Source organism: Quercus lobata, chromosome 4 (genome assembly GCF_001633185.2).
Source record: "Quercus lobata isolate SW786 chromosome 4, ValleyOak3.0 Primary Assembly, whole genome shotgun sequence".
NCBI classification, from domain to species: domain Eukaryota; kingdom Viridiplantae; phylum Streptophyta; class Magnoliopsida; order Fagales; family Fagaceae; genus Quercus; species Quercus lobata.
The window spans coordinates 34912571-34921513 of NC_044907.1; positions in this window are offsets into that span (position 1 = coordinate 34912571).

Sequence of the window (8943 nt, forward strand, 5' to 3'; positions counted from 1 at the left end):
AAGCCCAAATATTAATTTGACACTTATTTTATAAACCCCAAAACTATTTTGGCAACTATTTTACAAAGCCCAAAATATCATTTTGGCAAAAACAATTACTTTATGCTCAAAACCCAAATGTTAATTTGGCACTTATTACAAAGCCCAAATATTAATTTGGCACTTATTTTATAAAGCCCAAAACTATTTTGGCAAATATTTTACAAAGCCTAAAATACTATTTTTGGCAAAAACAATTACTTTATGCTCAAAGCTCAAATGTTAATTTGGCATTTATTACAAAGCCCAAATATTAATTTGGCACTTATTTTATAAAGCCCAAAAATATTTTGGCAAAAACAATTACTTTATGCTCAAAGCCCAAATGTTAATTTGGCATTTATTTTACAAAGACCAAATATTAATTTGGCACCTATTTCATGAAGCCCAAATGCTATTTTTGGCACATATTTACAAAATGCAAATATTATTTTGACACTTGTTTTACATATACTAAATCCCACACTCATGGGAAATATAATTATTCATCCCTCAAGAAATACCCCTCTTACAAGATTTATAAATGCCCATGAATATCATCCATGGCAAAACTCTTCATTTTGTAGTGATAACCAAGCCCAAAGGAGCTCAACTACAAAGCCCAACTGAGCCAGCCCAGCCCACACACAAATCCCAACAGCTAGAGGTCACATGAGTTGACCAGCCAAATTTCAACAATAATTGAACAGCTAGAGCCCCTTCCCATTAGGTCTCAACTTGTCCAATCAGATCAGAAGAGGACACGTGTCCCTCAAGGGTTGAATCCTTCCTTCACAAGCTAAAATTTCATCATTTTTTATGTGAAATAAAACTGAGAAGGATGTGACAGAAAGCTGAGAAGCTTCAACTAGTTGTCCCTTCTTTCTTTTCCAACCCAGCCAGTCAAAAATCAAGAACAACCATGATCAAGTCATTAAAGCTTCTAAAACAACATGAAATCAGCTTATTTTCATACTAAAAACATGTATTCTCTAGTTTATGGACCAAGCACATGAACCCCAAATAGGGAAACTTAGGGAAATGTGGTTTGAAGGGCACCAAGGGGATCCCAACAGAGTTCCTAGCAAGGACTCCAAGGTTGACACCTGACTTGGGGTGATCTAATCTGCCATAGGGAGCTCTGATTCTAGTTGCAGCATAACCAAGATCATTAACCTTAAGCATGCTCTAATCCCATCAGCCAAGGTCCATCAGCATTCAATATTAAGTCAGAATCCCAGTTGTTATTATCCAAAACAGCAACAACCTTATAAAAGTTGAGCTTACCACTATTAGCTAAAATCCCATGAATGATTCTCTAAGGATTTTTTGAGGATTGAAAAAGATGTAGCAGAGATTATTTGCTAATCACCCCCTAAAAACCAAAATATAAATGGAACTTTCCATTAATGCTTAGAAAAACACACTAAGGAGGCCAAGATACACTAAGACATACAAAAGGGAAGACTTTTTCTTTAACCTCTCTGTTTAGGCCTACTCCAAGCTCTGTAAAGGTAATGGAGTTCTTAGTTTCAAGTCTAGAGACTAAGTCCCCAGCTACTAGCTCAAAAACACTTCCCATAGCTCTACTCACAAACACTTATCTACCCCCAGTAGAAAGCTCCAACAGCCTTACTACTCACAAATCTCTCTCTACTCATTACTCACTATATATTCAAGAGCATGTCTTGGCACCATAATAATCTTGCTGCGCTAGCTGGGATCTCTCTCTCTCCCTTCATCTCACACTAAGTTTTCCTCATTATTGGTCATAATGGAACCCATGGTATTTACTTATTCTTTTACTATCAATGGTTATGATGTAACTGTTACTATAGAATTTTTCCCTTATATTGTTGTATTAGAAGACTCTTCTCCGGAACTAACGGATGATAAGTCTGAAAACTTAGATATTTCCCTTAGTTTGTGAAATAACTAACAGCTGGAGATCTATCCTGTTTTGTTTAACTTTACCGCTGGGCTCTTTTCTACAGAAACACTTTACCGCTAGGCTGTTTTCTGCAAAAATGCTTTACCGCTGGGTTATTTCTTACAGTATGTTTTTTTAACCATGCTAACGTATTCGCTGTAGGGATTGTTCATGGACCACTCTTTTCAGTTCCAATCTAAGCTCAAGGCATAAAATATAGTGGATTTCTTGGATTTTCATCAATAGCCTTTGGGCCGTGCATCAGGCCTATCATCAAGTTTTGGTTTAGACCTCCAACCCAATATAAATCTTATTTGTCGGAAGGAAAACTTTTTCGCCCCCGACATTTTGTTTACTCCACTAGGGAGTCTACTGAAGTTAAGAGTTCACCATACCTCCTAGATTGCAGAACTGTCGGTAAGAGGGGACTAGAAACACTAGTCTCCTAGCAGCACAAAGTCATCACAGTCAAGCTCCACAAGAAGAGCAAGTTGATCAACATGAGGTCAACCAAGAAGATTCTGGCCGTCAATTCTCTTTCCTCTTGGAGACGATACAAGAAATGCAGCAAGCTCAATTCGAATTTGCTAAAACTTTAAGGGTCTTGAGAGAGACTCAAAGGCCAATGCCTCAACCGTTACATGAAGGACCAGATCCTTGAACACAACAGGAGAGGGGATCAACCGCTGGGAACCCTCAATCTGGTGAGCAAAATGTCTCCCTTCCTCAGTTTGTTACATTATCTGATCTCACTATTTTGCTGGAAAGGGAAAGGCTTGGCCAGCCAAAGGAGCCAAGGCACTTTGTTCGTAGGCCACCTTACCCAACTAAGTTACTAAGCAAGCCATACCCAGAGAAATATGAAACTCCCACCTTCTCTCTTTATGATGGGAGGAAAGGGATTGCAATCAAGCATGTCAACAAATTTCTTGATTCTATGGGTCCTTTTGCTGGAAATGGTGATCTTTGCCTAAGGGAATTCTCAAAATCTCTTACTGATCGTGCTTACACATGGTACTCCACTCTACAGCCAAGTTCCATTGCCACATGAGATGAAATGGTTGAAAGTTTCTACTCAAAATATTTTCATGGGGAGGAAAAGGTTACCATCCTCACTCTTCACAACGCCAAGCAAAAGTCCTCCGAAGGACTCCTTGATTTCATCCGACGGTTCCGAGATGCTACTCTTGATTGTTATGCTGGTTGAAATTTGTACTGATAACATGTCTCATGAGTACCAGGCCCATTTGGAGAATCTCGATATTATTCAGTTTGCGCAGCTGCTCTAGAAGGCTCGTAAGATGGCAGTATCAGTCAAACCTTCCACAGCTAAAAAGTCCAAGTCAGAAAAGAAAAATACTCCTCAAGCTCTTGCAGTCTCCACCAATGAACCAATAGTTGGGGAGAAGCGAAAAAGGGAAGAGGAGGAAGAATACCCTCCCATACCATGCACTGATGAAGAAATGAATGCTGTCATTGATAAATGGGTGGCTGATGGAGTGCTTAAGCCCTTCAAGCCTATCCGAGAGCCTACTCCGGAAGATATGCGAAAACCACTTTATTGTCGGTATCATCAGTACGTGAGTCATGGAACTAGGGATTGTAGAGCAATCTAGAGGACATTTCACATGAAAATTTTAGATGGCACATTGAACCTCACTAGTGAACAAAAGGTCCAGTGGAACCCACTGCCTCAGCATCATAGAGGGAAAGCCACAGTTGCTGTACTTTTTCATAATAAAGCTGATAAGAGTGAGATTGCCAACGGTACAAGCATGCCCCCAACAGCTATCTCTACTCTTTAAAGAAGCCCTACCTTTCAGACTTTGTTCAATCAATTGGGGCTCAAGGAAGAGTCAAGGAGAGCAGCAACTGAAGCTCTTGTGTCCATCGTTGCCAGCTCCAAAACACACTGCCTCACAGCTGAAGCTCATGCCAGCCATGCCTTCCTAGAGACTACCAATGTCATTACCTTCATCGACAAGGATATGGAGGTACAACCACCTGATCATAGTAAACCATTATATATTGCCGATTAGATTAATGATGTTCACATAAGAAGGGCACTAGTCAACACTAGTGCATCACTTAATCTTATTCCAACCAGCACATTCAAATCAGCTGAGATCCCATTTAGCAGAATCGTTGGGGCCCCTATCGAGGTTTTTGACTTTGCTGGAATTCATGAGTGTACTATTGGGAGTATACAGCTAGTTCTTAAAGTAGGGCTTATTGTCGCTCTCACCAGATTTCATGTTATTGATTCACTCGTTTCTTATCATGCTCTACTTGGGAGGTCATAGCTCCATAAACACAAACTTGTGCCATCTACTTACCACCAATGTGTCAAGGGGAGGTTTAATGGTAAGCCCATACGCATCCCTGCTAATCCTACACCATTCGATCTATTCGAAGCACACTACTTTAAGGCTACTTTCTATGATGAGCTCACCCTAAGTGGGGAAGATTCTACTTCAAGGCTTGTTGGGATTCCTTAACCCAGCTGGCAAGACATTGAGAGTAATCTAGAAATAGACATGAGGTCTTTCCTTGATCAAAGGAAAAAGAAAAGAGAACGTAGGGAAACCTCCAGCAGTGCCTCACAGCCGCGTTGTATACAAATCCAGCTATCGGATGGATGCTTGGGGTATCGTTTATGATAGTATGTGGGGCCTAGCTGCCTTAAGCAAAAAGGTCCCAAAATGAATGAAGCAAGTATTACACCAACATGCTATTATACTTAAGAAACAGAAACCCCAACGATAAAAGAAAATCTGCCCAACAGTCTAGCAGAACTGTCTAAAGAGCCCCCAACGGTAACCAATTTTTCACTTGATATGGAGCTGGAAACCATTAATCTCAGTGATGATCCTAATGTCTAGCAACCAACTTCAGTGAATGCAACCTTGCCACTGTTGGAAAAGGCTCAGCTCATTTACATGAATAACTCAAGTACATCATACCTGGAGGTTCTTTGCTTTGGTAAACATCATGAACAGTCAAAGAAACAACATGTCTTTGGTTGGGCACACCAACAACAGCTTACTCAGTAGTAACAGAAAAGTATTCATACAGTTAAGTGTTATTGAACAAGAAGCTTGCTTTACTATTTACAGAAGCTCTTTTCACTGAAACCGCAGGTCTAGTATGCCAGAAGCAGCCGAGACCCACGCTGTCTCATGACTGGGGGCTTCACCTTTCAAAATCCACTTCTTTAGCACCCCGGGTGGGTTGACCTCAAGAGCCCCAACTATTGGGAACAGAGAAGACGAACAATACCAAAGGTCTTGCAGTGGCAGCAAGGGCTCCCCTAGCCTAATCTCCACATCATCACCCCCAGCAACTGCCTTAACTACGCCCCTAGCCGTAGCCTCTCTTTCTGGCATAGCCACCCCAACAATGCTGACATCACTAGAACCCAATGGTTCTCCTCCTTCAACCATGACTCACAGAACCAGAGATATTGTTGCTCAAAGAAAAGAGAAAAAGAGCAAAAGAATACCCACAGCCACCACGAGAAGCCAAAAAAAAATGTGGGTCTTTCTCTCACTTGGTCGAAATCAACAAGGGAAAAGAGGAATAATGCAGCTTCTCACTAAACCCTAGCTGCCGCCCTCAGTCTCTCTCACTCTTGGTTGAAGACAGTGGAAAGGAAGAAGAAAAGATGCTCTCTCCGCATTTCTCCCTCTGTTTTTGGACCAAGCAAAAAATAAAAGAAGAAATAGCCGTGGCCAACCCTTTATTGGTAAACGTGAAGAGTGCAGATGATAAGACATGGGGAAGAGACCAACATTTAATGCAATAAACCTAGGAAGTAACTGAAGACCCACTATGTGCTGAACGTGGGAAAGTGCTGAACGTAGGGGAAGTTGCAGAAGCCCACTATTCACAACTGCCACCAAGATTTCAAACTCACATGTGTGACTAAGCAGAAATTGCTCACACGTGACTCGGGGGGGCTAAATGTTGAGGTACAAATTTTCGAGCCTTAATTTCATTAGCCCACTCACAAAAAAACCCACACAAGCCCATAAATTATTTTGAGCTCATAAAAATATTCCTCATATATATTACCCAAATATTTTCCATGTTATTAGGTCTTCACAAATACTCCATACACAAGCCGATAAATTACCTTGGGTTGTCTCACAAATATTACCCATTATAGCCCACATATTATCTAAGATAAGCTTTCACAAAAACACTCACCATATTGCTACCATATTGAGCCACAAAATTATACCATCTCTATAAAAAGCCCAAAAGCACTTACCTTGTGGGAAAATCCAAAACGCCCAACAAAACCCTCTCTAAAGCCCGTTGCTACACGACATCTTTACAAAACCCGTTACTACACGACATCTTTACAAAGCCCATTGCTACACAGCACATCCAAAGCCCGTTGCTACATGGCACCTTTACAAAGCCCGTTGCTACACGACATCTTTACAAAGCCCATTGCTACACGGCACCTCCGAAACCCGTTGATACACGGCACATCCAAAGCCCGTTGCTACATGGCACCTTTACAAAGCCCATTGCTACACGGCATCTTTACAAAGCCCGTTGCTACACGGCATCTTTACAAAGCCCGTTGCCACACAGCACATCCAAAGCCCGTTGCTACAAGGCACCTTTACAAAGCCCGTTGCTACACGGCACCTCCAAAGCCCGTTGTTACACGGCACATCCAAAGCCCGTTGCTACACGACACCTTTAAAAAACCTGTTGCTACATGGCATCTTTACAAAGCCCGTTGCTACACGGCACCTCTAAAGCCAGTTGCTATACAGCATCTTTACAAAGCTCGTTGCTATATGGCATCTTTACAAAGCTCATTGCTACACGGCACCTTTACAAAGCCCGTTGTTACACGGCATCTTTACAAAACCCGTTGCTACACGGCATCTTTACAAAACTCGTTGCTACACAGCACATCCAAAGCTTGTTGCTACAGGACACCTTTACAAAGCCCGTTACTACACAGCATCTTTACAAAACCTGTTGCTACATGGCACATCCAAAGCCCGTTACTACATGGCACCTTTACAAAGCCCGTTGCTACACGACATCTTTACAAAACCGTTGCTACACGGCACATCCAAAGCTTATTGCTACATGGCATCTTTACTAAGTCCATTGCTACAAGGCAATACTTTTACAAAATCTTACAAAGCCCAAAATATTATTTTGGCAAAAACAATTACTTTATGCTCAAAACCCAAATGTTAATTTGGCACTTATTACAAAGCCCAAATATTAATTTGGCACTTATTTTATAAAGCCCAAAACTATTTTGACAACTATTTTACAAAGCCCAAAATATTATTTTGGAAAAAACAATTACTTTATGCTCAAAGCCCAAATATTAATTTGGCACTTATTACAAAGCCCAAATATTAATTTGTCACTTATTTTATAAACCCCAAAACTATTTTGGCAACTATTTTACAAAGCCCAAAATATCATTTTGGCAAAAACAATTACTTTATACTCAAAGACCAAATGTTAATTTGGCATTTATTACAAAACTCACATATTAATTTGGTACTTATTTTATAAAGCCCAAAACTATTTTGGCAACTATTTTATAAAGCCCAAAATACTATTTTTGGCAAAAACAATTACTTTATGCTCAAAGCCCAAATGTTAATTTGGCACTTATTACAAAACCCAAATATTAATTTGGCACTTATTTTATAAAGCCCAAAACTATTTTGGCAACTATTTTACAAAGCCCCAAATACTATTTTTGGCAAAAACAATTACTTTATGCTCAAAGCCCAAATGTTAGTTTCGCACTTATTTTACAAAGCCCAAATATTAATTTGGCACCTATTTCATGAAACTCAAATGCTATTTTGGCACATATTTACAAAATACAAATATTATTTTGACACTTGTTTTACATATACTAAATCCCACACTCATGGGAAATATAATTATTCATCCCTCAAGAAATACCTCTCTTACAAGATTTATAAAAACCTATGAATATCACCCATGACAAAACTCTTCATTTTGTAGTGATAACCAAGCCCAAAGAAGCTCAACTACAAAGCTTAGCTGAGCCGGCCCAGCCCACACACAAATCCCAACAGCTGGAGGTCACGTGAGCTGACCAGCCAAATTTCAGCAACAACTGAACAGTTGGAGCCCCTTCCCATCAGGTCCTAACTTGTCCAATTAGATTAGAAGAGGACACGGGTCCCTTAAGGGTTGAATCCTTCCTTTATAAGCTGAAATCTCATCATTTCTTATGTGACACAAAGCTGAGAGGGATGTGACAGAAAGCTGGGAAGCTTCAGCCAGCTGTCCCTTCTTTCTTCTCCAACCCAACCGGTCAAAAATCAAGAGTAGCCATGATCAGGTCATTAAAGCTTTTGAAACAACATGAAATCAGCTCATTTTCATACTAAAAACATGTATTCTCTGGTTCATGGACCAAGCACATAAACCCCAAATTGGGAAACTTAGGGAAATGTGGTTTGGAGGGCACCAAGGGGATCCCAGCAAAGTTCCCAGCAAGGACTCCAAGGTTGACACCTGGCTTGGGGTGATCTAATTTGCCCTAGGGAGCTCTGATTCTAGTTGTATCATAACCAAGATCATTAGACTTAAGCATGCTTTAATCCTATCTGCCAAGGCCCATCAGCATTCAATACTAAGTTAGAATCCCAGCTATTATTACCCAAAATAGCAACAACCTTCTAAAAGTTAAGCTTACCACTATTAGCTAAAATCTAGGAACAATTCTCTAAGGATTTTTTGAGGATTGGGAAAGATTTAGCAGAGATTATTTGCTAATCACCCCTTAAAAACCCAAATATCAATAGAACTCTCCATTAATGCTTAGAAAAACACACTAAGGAGGCCAAGATACACTAAGACATACACAAGGGAAGACTTTTTCCTTAACCTCTCTGTTTAAGCCTACTCCAAGCTCTAAAAAGGTGGTTGAGTTCTTAGTTTCAAGCCTAGAGACTAAGTCCCCA